At 35.1% G+C, this 12500-nt stretch overlaps 1 protein-coding gene across 1 annotated transcript in view; it reads left to right on the forward strand.

Moving 5' to 3' along the window:
- The window catches only part of LOC135198597 (uncharacterized), a 430841-nt gene that overhangs the window by 344530 nt on the left and 73811 nt on the right, over positions 1-12500 (forward strand). The window lies entirely within an intron of this gene.

Here is a 12500-nt window from a genome sequence, read left to right on the forward strand (position 1 = left end):
AATAGCACTGGCCTTGTGAGCGATTGCCGTCTCCGTTACTGTATCGCCAGCGATTTCTTTGTCTTTTATCCAGATGAGGAGCAGCCGTTCCATCTCGTCGTGCACATGGCTCCTCTTGCTGGACAAAATAGTGATGCCCTTCGACGGTGTAGTTGCTTTGATGGCATCCTTCTGTTTAAGGATGGTGCCTATTGTCGACGGATTACAGCCGTATTCCTTTGCGATCACACTCAATCGCATACCAGCTTCGTACTTCTTTATGATCTCCATCTTTTTCTCCAAAGACAGCATGCGCTTCTTTCCGTGAATTTCAACTTTCTTAGGACCCATGACTACGTTAATCTTGTACATTAATTTACGTAAAGTTACACAATACAGTCTTCGCACAACATGATAATATGTACTGCAACGAAATCACTAACGAATTTACGTTACTAAACGAAATCGTTGGACCGAACGAATGCCGATTGCGTATGGTAAAGTTTCGGGTGCGGAGTGGCTGAGCTAAGGCACGCCAACACGTACACATAGAAGATGCATGATGGGAGGGATGCTGTCCAATTAGAGAGAAGGATCTCATGGCTTGGCCAGCATGAGGAACCAATGGGAGAGCAGGAGGATGGTGGCGAGTCTACTATAACTAAGATGGCGGTGTGCGGCGCGAGTTTCAAAATTGTTATGGGGCGAATCTCAAACTTTCAGAAACCTTTCGTATCTTGAAAACTTTTCGTATGTAGAGCAGTAAAATTTTTCATGTAGCTTTCGTATCTCGAGTTTTTCGGTAAGTTGAGCCTTCGTATCTCGAGGTACTACTGTATATATTATATCTATATTATATATATATATATATATACTATAATATATATATATATAATATATATATATATATATATATATATAATATATATATATAAACAAAAAACACAAGCATTTATATATATATATATATACTATATATATATATATATATATATATATATATATATATATATATATATATATATATATATATATAATATATATATATATAGTATTTCAGAGGGTTTCGTGATACATCTTAGTAGACATCAAGTTTATTAAAGAAACGTTTCGCACAACACAAACACGGTGCATCATCAGTCTGTAGAAATAAAAACAATTACATTATAAAAGGAACTCAAAATAAATACTAAAAATATTACATCATTAAAATACCGTAAAAGTTAAAAGTTAAAGATTTTAAAAACAAGGCAATAGAACCAAGAGAGAGAGAACTAAGAACACCAACCATCCATGGTAAGAGACAGAGAAGGAATGGCAAACTTTGGGGTTCCAAACAAAACGACAGCTATGCCAGATACAAAGGTGAAGCCGTAGAGTTACTGTTTAATAAGAGGAACCAGCCTTTTAATGAGTAAGGACTCTAAGGTAGTTAAGTGCTCTGGGTCCCTCGTATAACCAATAATGGAGAAGTGCTGTTTCAAGACTTCTATTTTACATATTGATTCTTAACAACATCAAGTTTTGTTTAACAGTCTTTGAAACAGCACTTCAAATGGTAGAAAAAATCTGGCATAGTTCGGTCTGTAGGAAGGTGGTAGGCAGAAATCTAAACCAAAAGATAGCAGGAACTCCTCCCTCTTAGATAAAACATAATCAGATATTAAAAATACAATAATTTCTTTGGTATTAAAAATCAGGAATGACAACACCGAGGTACTGAAGTTTCTTTTTGATGTCGTATACATACAGATGAAACAAAATCATTAATAAATTTACAAAATAGCCTTTGGTAAAGTAGTCGATCCCAACAATGAAAGGTCATTATAAAGTGTTTCCTAAAATGTTCAACGGTTGACGTGAGTTTCTGGATGGACGCAATCTTAGTATCTATTTCATTTTCTAAGTAGGGTCCTCAGTGCTTCCTTGTAAAATTCAGTATTGTAGAGGGAAGATTTGTAGAGCTTGAATCTAACGAATTTGGGGACGACATCATTCAGCTCACAATAACTGGCAGGAAAATCTAAAGATTCACATTTTGCATTTCTCAAGTCTGAGGGTCGACTTCTCCAATCTGCGTGAAGTGTCCCCCCCCAAGGTAACAGCTGGATAGCGGTGTCTCAGTAGTTGGGCAAAGTGATGAATTCCTCGTAGTCGAAGGCGAAAAGCGAACAGGAAAACGAAAAACAGCTGCTGCATCATCTTCGGTGAAATATAGAATCTCCAGTCAGCAATATCACAGTATTTCAGAGGGTTTCGTGATACATCTTAGTAGACATCAAGTTTATTAAAGAAACGTTTCGCACAACACAAACACGGTGGCATCATCAGTCTGTAGAAATAAAAACAATTACATTATAAAAGGAACTCAAAATAAATACTAAAAATATTACATCATTAAAATACCGTAAAAGTTAAAAGTTAAAGATTTTAAAAACAAGGCAATAGAACCAAGAGAGAGAGAACTAAGAACACCAACCATCCATGGTAAGAGACAGAGAAGGAATGGCAAACTTTGGGGTTCCAAACAAAACGACAGCTATGCCAGATACAAAGGTGAAGCCGTAGAGTTACTGTTTAATGAAGGAACCAGCCTTTTAATGAGTAAGGACTCTAAGGTAGTTAAATGCTCTGGGTCCCTCGTATAACCAATAATGGAGAAGTGCTGTTTCAAGACTTCTATTTTACATATTGATTCTTAACAACATCAAGTTTAACAAGTCTTTGAAACAGCACTTCAAATGGTAGAAAAAATCTGGCATAGTTCGGTCTGTAGGAAGGTAGGCAGAAATCTAAACCAAAAGATAGCAGGAACTCCTCCCTCTTAGATAAAACATAATCAGACATATTAAAAATACAATAATTTCTTTGGTAAAAATCAGGAATGACAACACCGAGGTACTGAAGTTTCTTTTGATGTCGTATACATACAGATGAAACAAAATCATTAATAAATTTACAAAATAGCCTTTGGTAAAGTAGTCGATCCAACAATGAAAGGTCATTATAAAGTGTTTTCCTAAAATGTTCAACGGTTGACGTGAGTTTCTGGATGGACGCAATCTTGGTATCTATTTCATTTCTAAGTAGGGTCCTCAGTGCTTCCTTGTAAAATTCAGTATTGTAGAGGGAAGATTTGTAGAGCTTGAATCTAACGAATTTGGGGACGACATCATTCAGCTCACAATACTGCAGAAAATCTAGATCACATTTTGCTTTCTCAAGTCTGAGGGTCGACTTCTCCAATCTGCGTGAAGTGTCCAAGGTAACAGCTGGATAGCGGTGTCTCAGTAGTTGGGCAAAGTGATGAATTCCTCGTAGTCGAAGGATAAAAGCGAACAGGAAAACGAAAAACAGCTGCTGCATCATCTTCGGTGAAATATAGAATCTCCAGTCAGCAATATCACAGTATTTCAGAGGGTTTCGTGATACATCTTAGTAGACATTAGTAGTCCATCCAGAAACTCACGTCAACCGTTGAACATTTTAGGAAAACACTTTATAATGACCTTTCATTGTTGGATCGACTACTTTACCAAAGGCTATTTTGTAAATTTATTAATGATTTTGTTTCATCTGTATGTATACGACATCAAAAGAAACTTCAGTACCTCGGTGTTGTCATTCCTGATTTTTACCAAAGAAATTATTGTATTTTTAATATGTCTGATTATGTTTTATCTAAGAGGGAGGAGTTCCTGCTATCTTTTGGTTTAGATTTCTGCCTACCTTCCTACAGACCGAACTATGCCAGATTTTTTCTACCATTTGAAGTGCTGTTTCAAAGACTTGTTAAACTTGATGTTGTTAAGAATCAATATGTAAAATAGAAGTCTTGAAACAGCACTTCTCCATTATTGGTTATACGAGGGACCCAGAGCACTTAACTACCTTAGAGTCCTTACTCATTAAAAGGCTGGTTCCTTCATTAAACAGTAACTCTACGGCTTCACCTTTGTATCTGGCATAGCTGTCGTTTTGTTTGGAACCCCAAAGTTTGCCATTCCTTCTCTGTCTCTTACCATGGATGGTTGGTGTTCTTAGTTCTCTCTCTCTTGGTTCTATTGCCTTGTTTTTAAAATCTTTAACTTTTAACTTTTACGGTATTTTAATGATGTAATATTTTTAGTATTTATTTTGAGTTCCTTTTATAATGTAATTGTTTTTATTTCTACAGACTGATGATGCACCGTGTTTGTGTTGTGCGAAACGTTTCTTTAATAAACTTGATGTCTACTAAGATGTATCACGAAACCCTCTGAAATACTGTGATATTGCTGACTGGAGATTCTATATTTCACCGAAGATGATGCAGCAGCTGTTTTTCGTTTTCCTGTTCGCTTTTCGCCTTCGACTACGAGGAATTCATCACTTTGCCCAACTACTGAGACACCGCTATCCAGCTGTTACCTTGGACACTTCACGCAGATTGGAGAAGTCGACCCTCAGACTTGAGAAAGCAAAATGTGATCTAGATTTTCTGCAGTATTGTGAGCTGAATGATGTCGTCCCCAAATTCGTTAGATTCAAGCTCTACAAATCTTCCCTCTACAATACTGAATTTTACAAGGAAGCACTGAGGACCCTACTTAGAAATGAAATAGATACCAAGATTGCGTCCATCCAGAAACTCACGTCAACCGTTGAACATTTTAGGAAAACACTTTATAATGACCTTTCATTGTTGGATCGACTACTTTACCAAAGGCTATTTTGTAAATTTATTAATGATTTTGTTTCATCTGTATGTATACGACATCAAAAGAAACTTCAGTACCTCGGTGTTGTCTTTCCTGAGTTTTACCAAAGAAATTATTGTATTTTTAATATGTCTGATTATGTTTTATCTAAGAGGGAGGAGTTCCTGCTATCTTTTGGTTTAGATTTCTGCCTACCCTTCCTACAGACCGCAACTATGCCAGATTTTTTCTACCATTTGAAGTGCTGTTTCAAAGACTTGTTAAACTTGATGTTGTTAAGAATCAATATGTAAAATAGAAGTCTTGAAACAGCACTTCTCCATTATTGGTTATACGAGGGACCCAGAGCACTTAACTACCTTAGAGTCCTTACTCATTAAAAGGCTGGTTCCTTCATTAAACAGTAACTCTACGGCTTCACCTTTGTATCTGGCATAGCTGTCGTTTTGTTTGGAACCCCAAAGTTTGCCATTCCTTCTCTGTCTCTTACCATGGATGGTTGGTGTTCTTAGTTTTTCTCTCTCTCTTGGTTCTATTGCCTTGTTTTTAAAATCTTTAACTTTTAACTTTTACGGTATTTTAATGATGTAATATTTTTAGTATTTATTTTGAGTTCCTTTTTTTTATAATGTAATTGTTTTTATTTCTACAGACTGATGATGCACCGTGTTTGTGTTGTGCGAAACGTTTCTTTAATAAAACTTGATGTCTACTAAGATGTATCACGAACCCTCTGAAATACTGTGATATTGCTGACTGGAGATTCTATATTTCACCGAAGATGATGCAGCAGCTGTTTTTCTTTTTCCTGTTCGCTTTTTTCGCCTTCGACTACGAGGAATTCATCACTTTGCCCAACTACTGAGACACCGCTATCCAGCTGTTACCTTGGACACTTCACGCAGATTGGAGAAGTCGACCCTCAGACTTGAGAAAGCAAAATGTGATCTAGAGTTTTTTCTGCAGTATTGTGAGCTGAATGATGTCGTCCCCAAATTCGTTAGATTCAAGCTCTACAAATCTTCCCTCTACAATACTGAATTTTACAAGGAAGCACTGAGGACCCTACTTAGAAATGAAATAGATACCAAGATTGCGTCCATCCAGAAACTCACGTCAACCGTTGAACATTTTAGGAAAACACTTTATAATGACCTTTCATTGTTGGATCGACTACTTTACCAAAGGCTATTTTGTAAATTTATTAATGATTTTGTTTCATCTGTATGTATACGACATCAAAAGAAACTTCAGTACCTCGGTGTTGTCTTTCCTGAGTTTTACCAAAGAAATTATTGTATTTTTAATATGTCTGATTATGTTTTATCTAAGAGGGAGGAGTTCCTGCTATCTTTTGGTTTAGATTTCTGCCTACCTTCCTACAGACCGAAATATGCCAGATTTTTTCTACCATTTGAAGTGCTGTTTCAAAGACTTGTTAAACTTGATGTTGTTAAGAATCAATATGTAAAATAGAAGTCTTGAAACAGCACTTCTCCATTATTGGTTATACGAGGGACCCACAGAGCACTTAAAACTACCTTAGAGTCCTTACTCATTAAAAGGATGGTTCCTTCATTAAACAGTAAACTCTACGGCTTCACCTTTGTATCTGGCATAGCTGTCGTTTTGTTTGGAACCCCAAAGTTTGCCATTCCTTCTCTGTCTCTTACCATGGATGGTTGGTGTTCTTAGTTCTCTCTCTCTTGGTTCTATTGCCTTGTTTTTAAAATCTTTAACTTTTAACTTTTACGGTATTTTAATGATGTAATATTTTTAGTATTTATTTTGAGTTCCTTTTATAATGTAATTGTTTTTATTTCTACAGACTGATGATGCACCGTGTTTGTGTTGTGCGAAACGTTTCTTTAATAAACTTGATGTCTACTAAGATGTATCACGAAACCCTCTGAAATACTGTGATATTGCTGACTGGAGATTCTATATTTCACCGAAGATGATGCAGCAGCTGTTTTTCTTTTTCCTGTTCGCTTTTCGCCTTCGACTACGAGGAATTCATCACTTTGCCCAACTACTGAGACACCGCTATCCAGCTGTTACCTTGGACACTTCACGCAGATTGGAGAAGTCGACCCTCAGACTTGAGAAAGCAAAATGTGATCTAGATTTTCTGCAGTATTGTGAGCTGAATGATGTCGTCCCCAAATTCGTTAGATTCAAGCTCTACAAATCTTCCCTCTACAATACTGAATTTTACAAGGAAGCACTGAGGACCCTACTTAGAAATGAAATAGATACTAAGATTGCGTCCATCCAGAAACTCACGTCAACCGTTGAACATTTTAGGAAAACACTTTATAATGACCTTTCATTGTTGGATCGACTACTTTACCAAAGGCTATTTTGTAAATTTATTAATGATTTTGTTTCATCTGTATGTATACGACATCAAAAGAAACTTCAGTACCTCGGTGTTGTCTTTCCTGAGTTTTACCAAAGAAATTATTGTATTTTTAATATGTCTGATTATGTTTTATCTAAGAGGGAGGAGTTCCTGCTATCTTTTGGTTTAGATTTCTGCCTACCTTCCTACAGACCGAACTATGCCAGATTTTTTCTACCATTTGAAGTGCTGTTTCAAAGACTTGTTAAACCTTTGATGTTTGTGTTTTAAAGAAATCAATATGTAAAATAGAAGTCTTGAAACAGCACTTCTCCATTATTGGTTATACGAGGGACCCAGAGCACTTAACTACCTTAGAGTCCTTACTCATTAAAAGGCTGGTTCCTTCATTAAACAGTAACTCTACGGCTTCACCTTTGTATCTGGCATAGCTGTCGTTTTGTTTGGAACCCAAAGTTTGCCATTCCTTCTCTGTCTCTTACCATGGATGGTTGGTGTTCTTAGTTCTCTCTCTCTTGGTTCTATTGCCTTGTTTTCAAAATCTTTAACTTTTAACTTTTACGGTATTTTAATGATGTAATATTTTTAGTATTTATTTTGAGTTCCTTTTATAATGTAATTGTTTTTATTTCTACAGACTGATGATGCACCGTGTTTGTGTTGTGCGAAACGTTTCTTAATAAACTTGATGTCTACTAAGATGTATCACGAAACCCTCTGAAATACTGTGATATTGCTGACTGGAGATATTATATATATATATACATATATATAATATATATATATATATATATATATATATACTTAATATATATATATAGATTATATATATATAAGAAAGGTAATTGTACTCATGGCACTATTTGAAATTTTTTTTCCCAACTTAATAATATGTGATTATGTAGTATGGCAGATCACAAAAGTGTTTTAGTCTTTAGAGTAGATCTCAGACTCCAGAAGTCTGGCCATCCTTGTTCTAAAGATTAGATCCTACTTAGAATGTGTAATGGATGGAAAGAACAGACGAATATTCAACAAAACAGCCACTGTCGGCTTACTTGTCCCGTTCAGTGAATGACGTCGTACCTTCTCAGTCTAATGTGATATTTTGCTTTTTATTTTCCAATATTTCCATTTCTCACCTAATATTGATCTTGTTTTCCCATTAACCTATTTCATTACATGAGAAATACCGCTAAGATATCTCTCTCGGTGCTTTTACACGGCTAGAATCGTTTCTGCTTGCCTCTACTGCAGCGTTAGTATGCATATACATATATATATATATATATATATATATATATATATATATATATATATATATATATATATATATATATACATATACATACATATATATACTATATACACACACACACACACACACACACACACATATATATATATATATATATATAGATATATATATATATACTAATAGATATATATATATATATATAGATATATATATGATATATATTATATATGATAACGTTTTATACTTATGGTATGTAGTTTATACAATATTATAATATTATATATATATATATATTATATATATATATATACGTATATAGTATATAATGTGTGTGTGTCTGTGAAACGTATGTATGTAAGTATACATATATAAATAGTATGCTAAAAATACAATGCTAGGAGCAAGGTATTCCGTTGGGATGGTAATACTTTCTCCTCGCATTTTAAGCTGAATATTTTATAGTTGTTTTTAGCATTATATATATATATATATATATATATATATATATATATATATATATATCTGTGTGTGTGTGTATGTGTGCGTGTGTGTGTGTGTGCGCGTGTGTGTGTGTGTGTGTGTGTTTCGTAGATATGCCAAGAGTACGTGAACGTAGGACTAGCGTATTTCCAAAACTGTTTTGTCCCTCCCAAGTCATTTAAAGACATTTTTTCATTCCTGTATATGATGTAATTCTGTATTATATGTCACACTGTGCCTTTTTTTTTCTTATCTAATTCATATTTTTGCAGAAGGTCGTTACAGCATAGGCTTATACTATAGATGTTTGTGCAGTAACTTTTAATTCCATCTTGCTATCAAGAAGAATAATTATTATGACTAATATGTTCGTTTTGCTTTCTCACTAAAATTTAGTTTTAAGTACATTTTTGTTTTTATTAATCAGAAACAAATGAGGAAAAAGGGAAACTTTTCTCATTAGCTGGTATGGCCTACTGTGGTTACCGGCTGTTAATTGCTTTCAACCTTATTGTTTTAGTTTCACACCTACGAAAATAGCCACAGAGCTACTGAATTGCAGATATAACCCCAAAAGCCAACCAAAGTAATTTAACACTGTTATCAATTACTAAATACGTTTAGCAAGGCCCCAAAACTGGGAAACTACTGATTTTCCTTCGGAAGATAATGGTGGCTGTTCGTTCTAACTCAGAAAGTTTCATATACTATTATTTTAATATTTTCACGTTTTGTGTAGAACCCAGTCTTTATTGATTATTGATAATTACACATTTCTTCTTATATTTCGTATCATTTCTTCCAACTTGCATTAAAATGTATAGACAATACATGAAAAGTTCTGCATGAAAAGCTTTATATCTTGAACACACTTCAAGAGTTGACTTAGGCAACCATGTTATTGAGTTTTGGGTTTTTGTACACATTTTTCACCCACTCAGTTCGATAGCATTATCAACAGGTATGACAGATATTTAAAGGAGGACTTTGGATTATCAAATAAGCTTTCCTCTATAGATCACTAAGTACTTATATGAAATATAACAATGTTACTAGGACATGTTACCGTCAGCCTGTTGTCGTCAAGCTACCGCAGACATTTCGCAAGATTGAAAATTACATATTATAGATATGCTAAAGGCTCTACTGAGTATCTCGTTCTTATTAAAAATTCGACTATCTAAATAACATTATATATATATATATATTATATATATATATATATATATGTGTGTGTGTGTGTGTGTGTGTGTGTGTGTGAGTGTGTGTGTGTGTGTGTGAGTGTGTGTGCCTACATATAATATAAAATCCAACACGTGTGTGTTTTCGTGTTCCCAGATGGGGATACACACATATATATAACAAATTCCCACAAAAGAGGGCTATTAAATTGGCGGCGCTTCATAATCCAGTTAAAATACTGTAAGTTGTAACGTTACAAAGGGTAACCTCAAATAGTACTTATATACATAGTACATATACTATATATAATATATATACAAATATATATAAACTATAGATATCTATATTGCAGGTGTGGAGCGAAGCTTATAAATGCAAGGGTTGAATGCAGCCAAGCCTACTCGTAATTAGGGGCACTCTGCCTCTGTAACTTGAACCTTCACATATTATTGCACTCAGACTGCAGTTAAATCGGAATTGGATCATATCCGGAAACTCCCAGCCTTCGGTAGAGTGAAGCATTAGGATGAAAATGAAACTGATAGCGGCTCTATCTCTAAACACCACCAAATGGCATTCAGCACCACTCACAAAAAAAAAAAAAAAAAAAAAAAAAAAAAACTGTCGAATGTATAGCTGAGAAAAAGCTTATGCTCTCTGATCCCTATAGAAGTTAAAGCCATAAATCGTCTGAAAAGCTAATATGATTTTACTTTTGAATATGAAAACAACATGACCACAAATGGCAAATGAACAACCAATCAAATATGCATATGAATGAATAGATGTACTATAGTAGATTCACATCAACCGTGCATTTGATGTCTAGTCCTGTCCCTGACGACGCTCCTGATTGGCTATTGATAAGCCAATCGCAGGGCTGGAAACGCTGAGTCCCTATCGAGAGTTCACATGGAAAGGTTCTATGTTCCACTTCTCCTGATGGATACGTCTTTCAGGAGAGGTTGGACATACATCCTGCCTATGTGAACTCTCTCGAGAGACTGAGAGTTTCCAGCCCTGTCACTGGCTTATCAACAGTTAATCAAGAGCGTCGTAAGGGACTGGCCTAGACATTAAATGCACGGCTGATGTGAATCTACTATAGTTCAGTCCGAAATTACAAACCGGGAAACTGATTTCCAGTAATATACTTTTTTCGAGAAAAGAAGAACCCTTTCAACTCCTAGCAAATAGCAGAGGCAGTGGTCATTGCGTAACCCATAGTTCAAACATAACTAGACTATGTTATCCTCCACCAGAAACTAGTTAATTCCACAGGTCCCAGAAGATATGATCTAGAATGTAGACCCAGTTATGGATACAGACTTGTCATTACGAGCGTTGAATTCTACCCCTCAGAGAAATTCGCAGATTCCGATAATTAATTGTATTTGCTGGCTTTCATGTTTATTTTAGTCAATGAAAAAGAAAAACCAGAATGGTTGTATTCTCCAGATATAATTGAGGTTTTACAGAGCGCTAGCAAAAGCCTGGTCAGTCCGGGCTCAGTTCCACTGATAAATGAAGTTGCGACTTTGGAACCTCTTTGTGAATTCTTAATAGATTTAGAGGTTCTTCTTGAGTTTAATCCTCTCGATAATAGAGAAATTAGGATTCCAGTTAAATTTCGCCACTATAGTGAGGTTTGTCGCTTTCGCTCATACTAATATCGATATTTAATCACTTATTCATCAGATCTGCAATTTAGCAAATAAAAGGTACCCCGTGGTTCATTGATCAGTTGGCTTGGATTATTAGGATATTTTCAAGGTCACACGATTTTAGCAATGGCAAAAATTGTCAAAAACTGGATACGGTTATCTCTCTGAATATACTGATTACAAACAGATTCTAGCTGTTACTTCGACTGGCCCTGCCAGTTTCCAATGATATTTCACCTGAAACCTTCAGGACATCTCCAGATAAAATATTGTAATACATAAGTGAATTCTATATCCTTTTCTCAAAGAAACTTTAGAACTCGAAATGTTGTTTGTGACATTCAACGGCTCAGAATCAGGCCCGTACCAAGTTTTTTTCTATGGGGGTGGGGGGGGGTCGTTTTTCCCAAAACTGGACCTTTTCTTCTGTAAATGTCATTGCATATATAGGTATATACAAGATGAAATACTTGAAAATGTTATTTTAGTTATATTAAGAAGAAAAATTGGGTAAGCGATCTATGCCCTTTTACTCGATTAGATGTTATTCAAAGTACTGACTTTGATTAACAGAATTTTACTTATAATGTTGAAAGTTTGCACTGAAATTCAAGAATATTTCTTCAGTTTTATTGATTGATTCATCTATTATGTTAACGATAACATGCATATTATTTTATTTGTAATGTTATATACTTTGACTTAACAAAAAAAACAATAATTATTTATTACTTTGTAAGTACAGTTCAATGAAAAGGATAGTCACAGAAAATTGGACTTCCAGAAATCGGAGGGGGGAGGGGTCGTTCGACACTCCGACCCCCCACCGTCCATCCCGGTACGGGCCTGAGTATATCAGCAATGACTGTGGA

This window comes from Macrobrachium nipponense, chromosome 22 (genome assembly GCF_015104395.2).
Source record: "Macrobrachium nipponense isolate FS-2020 chromosome 22, ASM1510439v2, whole genome shotgun sequence".
Taxonomy (NCBI): Eukaryota; Metazoa; Arthropoda; class Malacostraca; order Decapoda; family Palaemonidae; genus Macrobrachium; species Macrobrachium nipponense.